This window comes from Lissotriton vulgaris, chromosome 9 (assembly GCF_964263255.1).
Source record: "Lissotriton vulgaris chromosome 9, aLisVul1.2, whole genome shotgun sequence".
In the NCBI taxonomy this organism is placed as follows: domain Eukaryota; kingdom Metazoa; phylum Chordata; class Amphibia; order Caudata; family Salamandridae; genus Lissotriton; species Lissotriton vulgaris.
In genome coordinates this window covers 359,691,911-359,707,389 of record NC_141697.1, presented here as the reverse complement: position 1 = coordinate 359,707,389, position 15,479 = coordinate 359,691,911, and positions in this window count along the sequence as shown.

Below are 15,479 nucleotides of genomic sequence, written 5' to 3'. Positions count from 1 at the left end.
TCTGAGCTGGGATGGTGCAGTGAGATAAATAACGGTGATGGATCAAGCCCTGATCTTTGGACTGGGTAAGAGTGGTCTGCTTAATTCAGACACTCTGTTCATCACCACCCCCCTTTTCTGAACCAGCTGGAAGTTCTGGCCTACCAGAGGGGATAGTCTAACAATGTACTACACATATATTTTCACAATAATGCAGGTTACCTTTGCCAGGGCATTGTATGTTAATGTTCCCCCCTTGGAGTGTCCTCCTCTGCCTTGCTATAAAATCAGCGCTCCGTCCATCATCTCCTTGTGCTTGCTCTGTTTGCCCTAATTTAGCAGGGTATGCCCAGACTTGGGTCCCTTGCTCACTTTGCCTCTTGATTCAAGCTAGCCTGAATGGACCGGTTTGCCCTGTTCCCATGATGCACTGGGCCAGGGACAGACTAATTTGTATGTAGCCAGGTTCTGGGTGATGGATCAAGCCCTGATCTTTGGACTGGGTATGAGTGTTCTGCTTAATTCAGATACTCTGTCCATCACCACCCCCTTTTTTGAATCGTTTTGTCCACCATAAGCGTGGAAGGGTATGCTCAGACATGAGTCCCTTGCGCACTGCTCCATCAGGATTCAAGCAAGCCGGGCCGAAGACGGCTGTAATGCTAGAAACCGGTCCCCGGAAGCTTGTTTCCTTTCCAGTAAAAGAATTGGCTTGGTAGTTTGGTGTGCCCTGTTCCCATGATGCACTGGGCCAGGGACAGACTAATTTGCATGTAGCCAGGTTCTGAGCTGGGATGGTGCAGTGAGCTAAAAAACGGTGATGGATCAAGCCCTGATCTGTTGACTGGGTACGAGTGTTCTGCTTAATTCAGATACTCTGTCCATCACCACCCCCTTTTCTGAATTGTTTTGTCCACCATAAGCGTGGAAGGGTATGCTCAGACATGAGTCCCTTGCTCACTGCACCATCAGGATTCAAGCAAGCCGGGCCGAAGATGGCTGTAATGCCAGAAACCAGTCCCCGGAAGCTTGTTTCCTTTCCAGTAAAAGAATTGGCTTGGTGGTTTGGTCTGCCCTGTTCCCATGATGCACTGGGCCAGGGACAGACTAATTTGCATGTAGCCAGGTTCTGAGCTGGGATGGTGCAGTGAGCTAAAAAGCGGTGATGGATCAAGCCCTGATCTGTTGACTGGGTATGAGTGTTCTGATTAATTCAGATACTCTGTCCATCACCACCCCCTTTTCTGAATCGTTTTGTCCACCATAAGCGTGGAAGGGTATGCTCAGACATGAGTGTCTTGCTTACTGCACCATCAGGATTCAAGCAAGCCGGGCCGAAGACGGCTGTAATGCCAGAAACCGGTCCCCGGAAGCTTGTTTCCTTTCCAGTAAAAGAATTGGCTTGGTAGTTTGGTCTGCCCTGTTCCCATGATGCACTGGGCCAGGGACAGACTAATTTGCATGTAGCCAGGTTCTGAGATGGGATGGTGCAGTGAGCTAAAAAACGGTGATGGATCAAGCCCTGATCTGTTGACTGGGTACGAGTGTTCTGCTTAATTCAGATACTCTGTCCATCACCACCCCCTTTTCTGAATCGTTTTGTCCACCATAAGCGTGGAAGGGTATGCTCAGACATGAGTCCCTTGCTCACTGCACCATCAGGATTCAAGAAAGCCGGGCCGAAGACGGCTGTAATGCCAGAAACCGGTCCCCGGAAGCTTGTTTCCTTTCCAGTAAAAGAATTGGCTTGGTAGTTTGGTCTGCCCTGTTCCCATGATGCACTGGGCCAGGGACAGACTAATTTGCATGTAGCCAGGTTCTGAGCTGGGATGGTGCAGTGAGCTAAAAAACGGTGATGGATCAAGCCCTGATCTGTTGACTGGGTACGAGTGTTCTGCTTAATTCAGATACTCTGTCCATCACCACCCCCTTTTCTGAATCGCTGTGATAAATCCTGACGCCTGCTTGAAGCAGGCGTAAGGAGTGACGCACCACGTTGAGTATGGGTGGCCCCTGTGCAGTGCAAGAGTTGCGTCGCGCTTGCGATGCGACTCCAGCAATGCGCCACCTATACGCCACAAGATGCGTCACGCATCTTCCCTTCCTTGCAACATGGTGCGCCGCATTATAAATGCGTCGCATCTGTGGTGGCGGAAGGAGAGGATTGCATGACGCATCTGTTCTGGTGCATCCCTGCTGATTTGCAGAGATGCGCCAGAACGTGTAAATATGCCCCTAAATATCCATAGAGCAGGATGCATGGGATTTAAAATGTAGGTCATTTACAATTTATGTTTTAGATGTCCTCGCAGTGAAAAACCTATAAAGTCCCAGCTGACCAGTTCCATCTGGATCTGCTCTGGATCCTGCTACGGGCCTCTGTTGGAGAGAGTCCTAACCCCCAAGTGGTGCTCCCCTGAACCGGGACCCCTGCCTGGCATTAGAGTGAACTCCTCCTTACCCCAAACTACAAGAAGTGAGACTTAGAAACTTTTTACCAAGTTTCTGTCTGGAGAACCGACGGAGACTAGGATCACCATCAAGGCCACAACCATCAATGTTGAATCACAGGTCACCCCAGCTTTCTGGTTTGCCCACTAAGAAGATCTGTCTTCCAGAAAAGTTTCTAAGTCCAAACGTGAAGGCTTCACATAGACCCACACCGAGCCAAGGCAGATTGACATTGAGGTCGCGCTGAGCTCAGACTTCGTACTTCGCCCAGTCGGAGCTTTCCTGGTTTCATCGACGACTTCACTGGGACCCTACTCTTCAGCAACCCACCGTCATTTAGCCCAGCTATGGAACCAGCTTGCCCCGTCGATGACTTGTCAATGACCACTTTTTCATCATAAATGTTTTAAGCCGAAGGTAAACTATTCACAGGAATAAACCTGGTCCCTGTATCTTATCCATGCTCCATCGCGGTCAGTCTTAAATCTTGACATTGACCCACTATAGCACAACCTTATAACCACCATTGGTGCTTTGTGCTTTTTGGCGCTATTTTCATTCAAACTTAAAAAAATCATACCTCTTTTTCTGCCTTTTAGATCTTTGTCATTTTGGTGTCATTTTAATTTTTAGATTTTACTCTATTTTACTAACTTTTTTTGAGATTTTTTTGTGTTGACTTTTCACTTTATTTTTGTTTGAGCACTGCACGATTATTGTCCCTTTGCCTCCAGGTTAAGCCTGACTACTTTGTGCCAAGAGACCAGAGGGTGAAACACAGGTTTATTTAGAGAGCTACTTTGGTGGTTCACCTTGACAAGGATTGTGATTATTATTTGAAGTGGGTTTTCACCTTCTTCAAATAATTCTCGAATTTATTACGTGGACATTCCAAAATAACTTTCCAGATAACATTTTTGCTAAACCGCAAATGTAACCTGATACTGAAGCACAAACGCTTATAAAATCTGTGAATTAATAGATACTTATTTGTATCCTAATATTTTATTAGTGATTACATTCTCCACTGGTAATAATTATACTTTTTAAATGCTTATCTTGATGCAAGTTTAAAGTCCACTACAATGTTTCGAATTTCGGAAATGTGTTTCATAATAAGAGGGTTGAAATAGTTCAATTTAAAATAAAAACAACACTTCCAATTAATGTTTTTTTTACAGATTCCTCTTGGTGATATTTCAAGTCTTAACTCGCATAATGTACTAATCCTAGAATTTAGTAAGTGTTTTACTCTCAGGTTTTTGCCTAGATTATACAAATGCTTCCGTAAAGACTCAATAGAGGTGCAGGTGCAATAACCATTTACAATTACCTTCGCGTTTTAATACAGTACTTCCAAATTAAGTTTTTGGCCCTGATCCGCGAGAGTTAAACCGGTTTAACAGGCAGGATCCAAGCTATGTTTTTAAGAATTCCAACAATGATTTGATTTGCATCCCAGAAGATCACACCAGTCTGAGTAAAAACATGCCTTAGGGCTAAAATAATGTTATTTGAGCATTTCATCCCGGGATTACATTTTGGAAGAGGATTGCAGCTGTGGAGACTCCAATCAAGGTAGATTCTCCTTTGCATGACCTTGAGAAACATGAAGGACAGCAAATAAGATGGAAAGCTCAGTAACATGAACTGATACTAAACCACTTGCTAGCGCACACGTTTTCCCAAGATAGTATGCATGTAAGTTTTCAAATGTTGATCCCAGTGACTTTTTGATTTGTAATCACTTTTTCAAGGAGCGTGGCCAGTCTAGAGATGAAGCCGCTCCATAAACTGGGCTCAGTGACAAAACTTTCTGGTGGCCTGCAAGTTCTCTGTTCATCATTGTAAGCAGGCCTCCTTCACGAGCCAACTTCTTGTCCTAGACAATCATAATGCTCATTGCAACTCAACAGACATCTTTGGTAGGGCCAACATAACCCGTCCAGTACAGTCAGGATTTGTGTAAACATTATTTACATGCTCCTATGCTTGTTTCTGCTTGTTTTAACCCGAATTCCTGTTGTTTGTACATGATGGGTACTTGGAAGAAATGGTCTAAAACTATTCTTTTTTTTCAACATTTGATCTTTGAACCTCCTAAAAAGTCGTTTTTTAAATAGTTTGTTATTGATTTTTGCACCAATACAAAAAAACATTTTTGTTTTTCCACTGTACTTCAGTATCCTCTCCACCTGCACTAGGCAAAACATGTTTCAATTATCTAGTGTATGCAATATACATCTGAGAGTAATTAACATATTACATATTTGTCAGACAATTTAGCCAAAAGATTACGCTTTCTTCTCTCTCCCAGTTATTCCATTTTAGGTACTAAAGATGCACGAGATTCCCATCTGGAAAGTAAATTTGGCTAAAGATCTCATTTAAGGATTTGAAAGGAACATGCTATAAAACAACGGGGAAAGATTGTCTGTTCATGTTGTACACACTTGTCAAAACTCCGACATTTTATTTGGAGACAAAAACGAGTTGACCTAATAACTGTTGCAGGAACACATCGTCTTGTGAATTTGCAAGGTGATGATCTTCTAATACGATGTCACAGCGACCAAAAAGAGAACCTGAACAGATGTCGTCCGGGTGCAAGTGAGGCAAGGTATTTCATTAGCTGTACAACCCGACCGATGGCAAATAGGTAACTGTTACATATGCAACCAAAAAAACGCATCAGACCGAAACAGACGAAAGTACACAAGGCTTGATGTAAAGGATTTTTTGAAAGAAACCCGTCCATCGTTTTCACATCTCCTTGACTGTAGGGTGTCTGTTTCAAACATAAAATTGAAGTAAAAAAAGAAAACGCATTTCTGAAGTCCACCAGCCCAGCTGTCTTTTAGTTGGTCTGTAACGAGACTTTTAAACAAGGAACATATAGTTATCAAGTTCTAATTCTTTTAAAATACCAATAAAGTGCAATCATGATAAATGTTGCGGATGAAAAAAACCTGCAGTTTAAAGCCTTTCGAAACCCATAACCTGACAGCCCAACGTCAAAGCACCTTGGCACGCAGACCGTACTTTTTGAACGTGTTTAATCTCCCACATTTTACAAGGTCACATCTGCTCGGTGGGAGAAACAGATCTCCTACATTGCTGCAATTGTAAACATTATAGTAAGTCTTTTACCTGGACGATGTGGTGTTCAGCTTAGATCCTATTCTCCCCCACAGTGTGTTAAAAGTGAACCAGTAAAGTAATGGGATCCATGCCTTAGACAGAGATTTTTTATGCTATTGTGTATTATGTGGATTATGCCCATGATCATCGAAAGTCCTCCTGGTGCTGAGCCACTAATGGAGAGGAGCTATTTAAGGGATTACAGATCAAAAATACACTTTTTCAGACTCCTTCTGAAACCGAAATTGGGATGGCCCTGGACCTCACAAATTTAAAGGGGTAGAGGATGCCAGTGCACTCATGCATACAAATGCAAAGCCTTCTAGGTCTATATATGTTCATGTGGCGCTGCGCAATTATGGGCTGAGCCTGCAGGCATTTTAATGGTAAGTATAAAGCTGCAATGTTTAACATCAGTTTGTGCAACTTGTGCCCTGTGCAAAGCTTGAATAAATAAGGCCCGTAGATTCATAAGATACTGAGGGCCTCATTTACAAGAGTCAGAACTGGATGTTTGTGAGGTATCAAGCACTCATATATTAATCACATGTGTGTATTATAGAACAGGGCGATAGCCCGCGGTGTATTCAATGGCGGGAAGATACACCCTACTCCCCTGGTACAATCCTGAGATTGATGAGCAATGACTAATTGTATCAAGCACACACTATATAAATCAATTACATTTTTGTTGAAATAACAATGAAAATTATGAATGAGCAAAAGAGATTACTTTTCTTGTCTTCAATGTTGTATTTTCTTTTCTTCAGTTGACCTTCCTTTGTTTTGTTGTTTCTGGGAGACATCCCTACGACTTCCTCAGGGCTGGTCTGTTGAAAGGATTCAGTGGTCAAACCTCCTGACTAGAACAAACCAGCATAATCCGGTTCTCCTGGGTGTGCCTAGGTCCGATATGTAGGGCGACCACAGAATCAAGTGGTATAAGACAACACTTGGAGCTGCGTACTTGCAGCACCTGGGATCACCTCATTATCTTTAGCCTTGATCATATTTGGCAGTGTATACTTCCTGCCTTCACTAATCAATTCTATACACAGCGACTCCAGTAGCTGCATCATTGGAGGGAATACTGTCCCTTTATGTTAACTAACAAAACTGTAATTGATTTAAAAGGCGAATGCTTCATACAATTAGTCATTGCTCATATACATGAGCCTGCGCTGCCGGAATGTCACCTTTTATGATGCTTCAGTGGCAGAAGCCTCTCAGTCATATCTATGAGGTGACACAAAGCCTCCCTGCGTGGCTTTGCATGGCCTCTTATATATGGAGTAAGGCAAGGAAGCACAGAGTGCTGTGTTGCCTCCCACTATGTCAAGGAGGCATTCATTCCATGGGTGTTACGATGGATTTTACTAGCAGCACCCGCAGGTTCTGACACATTCCTAGAGTTACAAGGATCTGTAAACCTGGGAATGTGTCAAACTGTGCGCCTTCCCAGATAAGGCGTAACAAGGAGAAATAACTTTATTTCTCCTCTTTTTTTACTCTTTCTATGTGCGCTGCATCACACACAAAGAGGAAAATGCCTCCATTGATTGTTTTTGTGCAGGAAGGTATACCTTCTTGCACAAAACAATCTTGCCAACAACACAGACAACCTTGCACAATGGTGCAAGGGTGCCTGTGTTGCCGCTAGGCACCAATTTTTGCACCGGCAGAAAGGACAGGAGTGTACCGTATTTATTCAATACACTGCATTTCTACCCTTTCCTTTTGATGCAGGGGAGTGCAGCAAGGAAACTTGCAACACTGCCCTACGCCAAAAAGTAGTAAATGAGGACCAAAATTCTTAATCATAGTGTATGATTATATATATATAGTAGGTGAGTTGGGAGAAATTCAGGTTTTGAGTTCCAAAAGGCTTTGTGGGTTATACATGGGACCCAATTCACTAAGCTAGCTGCATTTGTACATATAACTTAAATGTATGAGTTGCCTTTTTTAGAAGTGTAAATCACTTCTTCAAATTCCAACAGTTTTGGTAAGAGATTAATTATGCAGTTTTTCATGTGAGAATAGTGTAGAGTTGTGTGATCATGTTCAGTATGACCCTTGTGGTCCTTGCCAGACTCCTAACAAAGTAAAGTAATCAGTTGGGCGGTATCTGGGAGCGTGTGGGTGTGATCAATAAAGTTTATGGCGTAGTGTTTTCAGATAACGGGAGCATGCCAAAGAATAACGATGTGTGTTACAGAGCTCTGTGTGTGGCATGTGCATTTGCGTGCTTCAGAGCTGGGTAGGAAGCGACAACTGGCAACAGGTAGAGAGTTTACCGAGGTCCAGCAAACTGCTTGTGCGTCCCACTTGCGCCCCAAAAAGCAGTCTACAGTTGGCAATGTGGAGTCAAAGCGCGGCTCCAGCTCTTACAAGGTCCTCGAAAAAGGTGAAGGCTCTACATAGTAGCACAGTCAGAAGGACTGCCGGAAGTCTACTGGTAAGGCCCAAAGAGGAAGTACTATTCCACTGTGTAACACAGAGCCATTTTCCATACAAAACAGAAACACTAAAAAACACTAAAGGCAGTGACAAGCAGGTACAAAGAAGTGCTAAACACAGCAACAGCTAGTGCAAAAAGGTGCTAAAGGCAGAAACGACAAGGTGCAAAGGAATGCTAAAAGTTATGACAACCAGGTATGATGCACAAAGTGAGTGGTGACAAACATGTGCAAGAGACAAAAAAGTTACTCACCCTTAAGAAAGAACATGGCATCATACAATGTCAGTCTGACTGTGATGACCCAGATGTTAGCATACAGCTAATGCTTACAGAAGGTGCAGGTTCAAGTGGGCAGCGACTATCATTGGGACAGCATATACTCTCAACGTCAGTAAGTCCCAGCACAGGTTATGACTCTGCAGTGTTTTTGAAAACATCACTACCATATTATACAGCCAAAAAATTGAATATTGGCACCAGATGGATTGCATGGATCGAAACATTCAGTAACTTAATAAATGCTCTAGAAGATGTAGATGGCAAAAAGATAATCAAATACTTAAAGTACCTTTCAGGTGATGGAATGCAAGAAGTGATAAAGAAAATATCACATGCTGATGAAATATCGTACATTCAAAGCGAAGAAACTTTGGAAGCCAAGTTCAATTCAATGCTGAATGTTGACTATGAAAGGTATATTTTCAATCAGGGAAGACAGCAGGCTGGTGAAACAATGGATGGATTTGTCAAAAGACTTGATACCCTCATCAAGCCCTGCAAGTTCAGTGAATTCAATGATGAAGAAGGCATGAGTCTCAGAGCCAGCATCAGTTGCTGCTCCGATTCATGTAGACAATGCATTCTGAGAGAGACACTCAGTCTATAAAACGTAATTCATGGCTTCAAGATCAGAGGAAGGTGCAGAACGACAGGCTGTTGATATGGAAACTGAAGTAACCCAGAATGTATCCAAATTGATACTGAAAAGTAAGCAGAAACACAAAGTGGAACCACATAAGATGATGTATCTAAAGAAAAAGAAATTGTGTTTCCAATGTGGATTCTTTTTTCCTCACAAACGTAAATGTCCTGCCATTGGACAGATATGCAAAGGCTGTGTGTAAGAAAACCATTTCATAACGGTTTGCAAAGTGAAAGAGAAACTAAGAGCATCACAACGAGAAGAGGAAATGGGTGCCAGAATGTTCCAGAAGCATTCTAGCCATGCCCACAAGGCGAAACAACAACATCAATTGAGGCAAGTAGAAACTAAACGAAGTTGACCATCATCAAATTCATCTTCCAAAGCATGTTCAAGATGGATGTACAATGGTGATGTCGACTGCAGAAAGACGTGCACATGTAGGATTGGCTGCTTGCAAAGATGAACATAAGTCAAAGAGAGATCTCCACAAAAAGCGAACATACTCAGACAGAGCCTCAAGATCATGCTAAAAGTGAATGGCTGCCCTGGAACTTTTATTATACACAGTGGTGCACCGATCAACATCATGCTGGAAGAAAAATACAGTGAACTGTCTCCGATACCATGTATAACGCCAATGAAACAAAGATGTACATATGGGCTGCTTCTATGAATCGCAAAGTAAAGGGTCATTCATCGCGACCATGAGGTATCAGAAAATGGCTGTTTAAGCACCAATTCATGCCCTCCAAGGTACTTTGTTGAATACATGCCTATTCAGTTTCAGCACTTCTGCTGACATGGGACTGATATCCATCAACTACCTCAATGCACGAGGGGCGGAGCTAGCCGGCGTCGATGGCAGACGCGTAAGAGCGCAGCTCCTCACGATCACCGACAAAATCCTTTAATTGATCCTGATTAGGACGTGGCCTTCACAAGAAACGGCGGGGGTTTCCACCGCTCACCTCGGCTGAGCCCCGGTGCGACTTTCGACGGGAGCCGCACCCGGAATCCGCACCTAATAGACTCCTCCCGCGAGCGCCGGACCAGGCCCGAAGCCATCGGACTTTCCTATTTAGGGACCGCGCTACGTCACCCGACGTGCGGCTGCGGCGGAACCCGCTCCTTGGAGCCCGCCGGTGCCCAACAAAAAGTCACCTTGCTTTGGCCCCTGGACACAGGAGCAATCACCGGAGGCTCGCCGCAGGGAGCGGAGGCGGGTTGGAACCCTCGGGGTGACGGCGAACTTACTGGAGCGCCAGAGAAGGGATTGCAACAGAGCGGCCTTTGCTCACCAGCCGCACTTTGGCGCCGGAGGCCTCCCCCTGTTGAACGACCTGCCCTGACGGGTGAGACTGCACATAAGCGGAAAGGAGGGCACAATCTGAGGCAGAAGCGGGAGTCTGGAAGCCGTGGAGCCCTCCTAATATCGAGACGCCGGCTTGGGCTTGACCACTCCTGTAACGCCACAGGGGGTGGGGGTCAACTTAACCCACCCAGCTTGGGGGCACACGTGGCCTGAAACTTGAACGGATAGGGCGCTTAGAGGACACAGCCCAGTCCTGCTGGCCCCCGTGGAGCGGATATTGGGGACAAACGAGAACAGAGGGGGCACTGGGGTACCGGAGGGTGCACTCTCACACAGCGCTGGGCCCATCCCGAGGACAAGCGGGAAACGTGAGCTGTTGCAGACTCCGGAGGCAAGTGCGGCCTGCGTGACCACAGAGCCCCCATAAACAGTCATGGGAAAGGGGGATAGAACCCAGACAAAACTGTCATTCGACCAGCGACGACAGAAGGAGCCGGAGCCGCGAGCAGTACACACGCCAACTACCAGTGGTGAGCCGGGGAACTCTCTCTGCGCAGAGATTAAGGAAATGCTAACTACGATGGAAAAGGGCCTACAAGAAGGTATGTCGGCAATTGGTACCAAGATCGACGCGCTGTCCTACCAGATGGATCGTATGACCGAGAGAATGGACAAGCATGCGGAGAGGCTGGACATGGTGGAGCGCCGCTTGACCGAGGCTGAGGAGGCGAAACGGAGTGGGACGGTGGCCGCAAGCAATTCAGTAGACTGTTGCAGGTCATCCAGGACAAGTCCGAGGACTTGGAGGCGCGCTCTCGGCGCTCTAACATCCGCATTACAGGAGTGGCAGAGACAACCCACACGGGTAAAATGGAACTGTTCATCGAAAATCTCCTGGTCACACTCCTAGGAGAGGGCACCTTTTCGCCAATGTTCATTGTGGAACGCGCCCACCGCACTCTTGGCCCACGTCCCCCCCTGGGTGCTAATCCCAGACCCATCATTGCAAAATTGCTTAGTTACAGGGACAGAGACGCGGCCCTCAGAACAGCCCGGGAGAAAGGGAAATTACAATACGAGGGAATGGACATATCGCTGTACTCTGATTTCACGGCAAAAGTCCAGGAGGAGAGAAGGCGTTTTGCCCCGCACAAACAGCAGCTCCGAGACCTCGGCCTGGATTACGCCATGTTGTATCCGGCGAAGCTCCGCTTCAACAGACAAGGTCGCTCGCACTTTTTCACTGACCCTAAAGAATTGCAAAAATCTCTGAAGGTGTGGGCTAGAGAACGGCGAGGGAGTCCAGAGACCCAGTCGATGGAGCCAAGTGGTAACAACGATCTTGAGGAGCAGGATTGAGCCGGGGGTGGAAGTCGGAGGCTCGAGGAGGGACATCAGCTTGGCAATCTACACTGCGCGCCTCCGGGAGCACGGGTGATGCTCCCAGTGCATTGTCGGATTCAGACGAATGGACCCGACAAGATAGTCTCCGGGTGAGATCATTGCATGATGGGGCCGAGCTATTGTGGGGGCGCACTACTTTGACACTTATGATACAAGACACATTCAGAAACAAGGCGCTTGTTCGCTGGGGGAGGCAAGCCAAGGGAAGCTCCTGCGGGGCGGGGGGGGACCCCTGACAGTCAGCTGTCTACAGTACTTACCGGCCACTGTTGACTCACACAAGGAGGGTGATGGTGAAGGGGCAGAACAGTGATATTTCCTGGTGGAGCCAAAAGGAGGGGGCAAAGCAGTGGAACTTGTTTGGCTACCTCTGCCCTAGCGCTGTCAGCAGTTATGGCCCACAGGGGGCCTAGTTTGGGGATTCAACAAGGGTTTCTTTCAGCGGGGGGAGGGGGGGAGCAGGGGACTCGGTCAGACCAGGTTGGGGTTGGTTGGCTGTGGGAGGGGGGGGATTGGAAGTTCTGAGGTGGGATGTTTTTGGTGGGTGGGCTCCAGGTGAGCTACAAACTGTTGCTTTGCAGATGGGTGTTTTGCTGTTGCTGCATGTTCTGAGTAATTGGTGCTCTGCTGTGCTGCTCAATGCCCACGAGGCCGGGACCCTCAAGCTCCCGGATACACACATGGTCGTATGCTACACAACTCTCCACGAGGTGCGGGTGTTGGGGTGTGCCACTCCCTGCGCTGTTGGAGCCCTGTCCATGTTGGGGGTGCGGTGTGAAACACTGGGAGCACATGGGATACGTCACTGCATTGGTTATGGCTAATGTATAACCTGGGGACTCGACTGGAGATATTGAGTCCCTCAAAGCACTGACATGGAATGTGAGAGGGCTCAACGATTATCGTAAGCTCTGCAAGGTCCTACACTACCTACAAAGACACCAGATAGACTTGGCCTTGCTACAAGAGACGCACCTACCTAACACTAGCAAGATGCTTTCACATAAGGGGCTCCAGAGCAACTCAACATATGCGGGCTTCACCACTCACGCACGGGGGGTCCTCACATGGGTCAATCCTAGGTCCAAATTGCACCTTACACAACTATGTGCTGACCCGGAGGGAAGGTTCGTGTTAAGCAGATGTACGGGTAAGGGACAAGATTTAGCGGTCATGAATGTGTATGGACCCAACTACGACTCTCCTGACTTTTACACGACAGCGGCAGGACATTGCGCGGAGTGGAATTCTTCCAGGATCCTATGGGGGGGGGGATTTTAATTTGATTTTTGACACCAAACTGGATAGATCTGCAGGTCCACCTAGACGCCCGGCTGCTGCGGCATTGCAAATGCAGGCTGAGATGGTTCGACTGGGGCTAGTGGACGTTTGGAGGGAGAGACACCGGGACAGGGGGGGATACACTCACTACTCTGCTTACCACAATATTCACACCAGAATAGATTACTGGATGTCCACGCACTCCCTTCTAGAGACGGTGCGAAGTTGTAAGGTGCTGCCCCGCATGCTGTCAGACCAATCACCGCTACTGTTAGTTCTTGATTCCCCCAGACTAAGGATCCCTCCATTCACGTGGCGCTTCCCACCGTACTCGCTGCTAGATGAGGCATTCAGGGGCGAACTAGGTGAGGAGATAGACATGTTCTTTGCACCTAATATAGGGTCAGTGGATAGTTTTCGGACTGTGTGGGAGGCCTTTAAGGTCTACATTAGGGGGGTAGCCATGGCTAAGCACTCCAGTGTTTTGAAAGCCATTAGACAGAGACTGACACACCTAGAGGGGCAAATTGCCGAACTAGAGAGGCAACACGTAGCGGGCGTAACATCTGAGGGTGCCGGGGACCTGCAAGAGCTTCTGAAAGAGTTCAATGAAGAGGCAGACAGGGAGATCCATCACCTGGGCAAATATGCAACAGCGCGCGTATATGGGGAGGGGGAGCGACCTGGCTCACTCCTAGCCAAGATAATGAAAGGTGCCAGGAGACGGCAGGTGGTCACAGAGCTGAAATCGGACGCGGGAGACTTGCTCACGGAGGAGGGAGACATTCTCTCTGAGTTCAGGAACTTTTACGCGGAGCTGTATACCACTAAGATATCTGGGGTAGAGGACCAAATCGATAACTACTTAAGCTACATCAAAATGCCGTTCCTCGAGAACTGGCAGAGGGACTTCCTGATGTCCCCAATACAACAGGAGGAGATCTCGGACACGCTGAATGGCATGAGGTCTGACAGTGCCCCCGGGGCGGACGGCCTGACTGTTGCCTTTTACAAAGCATTCAAAGATAAGCCCATACCGCACCTCTCATCCCTATTCGATGATATTTGCGAGGAAGGCACCATGCCGCCCTCTATGAGAGAGGCAATAATTGTAGCAATACTGAAATCGGGTAAGCCCCACACCCACGCAGGCTCGTACCGCCCGCTGTCCCTCCTAAACGTGGATGCCAAGCTCTATGCAAAGGTGCTGGCTGCTCGGTTGGTGATGGTCGCCCCTGAACTGGTAGCCCCTGAACAAGCTGGCTTTATACCGTCACGCAATCTCACCTATAACATACGAACGGTGATGGGGACTATACAACATACGCGGCAGGACTCCAAGGCCATCGCGGTGTTCCTTGACATGGAGAAAGCGTTTGACTCTGTGGAGTGACATTCTTGAGCAGAGTCCTTAAGAAACTGGGCCTGGGCGACCTCTTCCTCCAACTACTAGGTGCACTCTACCACAAGCCCACGGCGCGGGTTCGCCTAGGCGACGCGGTCTCGGAGCCGTTTGACATCAGCATGGGTACAAGACAGGGATGTCCCCTCTCGCCGCTACTCTACGCACTGATGGCGGAACCCTTGGCCTGTGCGATTAGAGAATATCACCCCTATGAGGCCATCAATTATCCCACTTACAAGATAGGTATATCTACATACGCCGATGATACCTTACTTTATGTCAGAGACCCGGCTAACAACCTCTCCTCGGTTCTGAGGGAAGTGGTACGCTTCGGAGCACTCTCGGGGCTAAAGGTGAACTGGTCCAAATCAGTCGCATTCCCTCTTACTCCTGTAACCGCCCCCTTCGAAATTGAATACCCGCTCCAATGGTCGACAGAGCCGATCTGCTACTTAGGTGTAATGCTTCATACTGACCCCGAAATCATGATTAGAGAGAATTACGGCGTTGCCTATATTAAACTAGCCGATGATGTTGAGATCTGGACCAAGCTACCACTATCCCTAATGGGACGTATCGCCATAATGAAAATGGTGGTTCTCCCGAGGTTTCTGTTCCTCTTCAATAACATCCCGGTCGTATTGTCTAAGGCCTTCTTTGCCTCACTTACCAAACTTCTTGTCCGATTGGCCTGGGGTGGCAAACAACCTAGAGTGAAATGGGAGGTCCTTAAGCTACCGTATGAACAAGGGGGTCTAGCCGCGCCAGATATGCAACAGTATTACAGAATTGCGCAGGCCACCCACCTCCACACGTGGATCCACGGCAGCCAGGACATTCCACACGTAATACCGGAAAGGCTGTTCGCGGATCCGGTCCCCCTCCCTGCGACCGTCTGTGGCCCAAGGGACCGCAGAGTAGGAACATTAGACTCCCTACTGACCACTAATCATGCCTGGCACTCCATACTGCAGAGACAAGATAAAGTGCTGTTGTACGCGCCGAACATGCCGATCCACTGGGCGCTATGGCTCCCCACATTGGCGGAAACGGGGGTCTGCAAGGCTCTTCGCGAACTTGGTGCCCACACTGTGGGGGACCTGTTCGAACATGGGAAAGT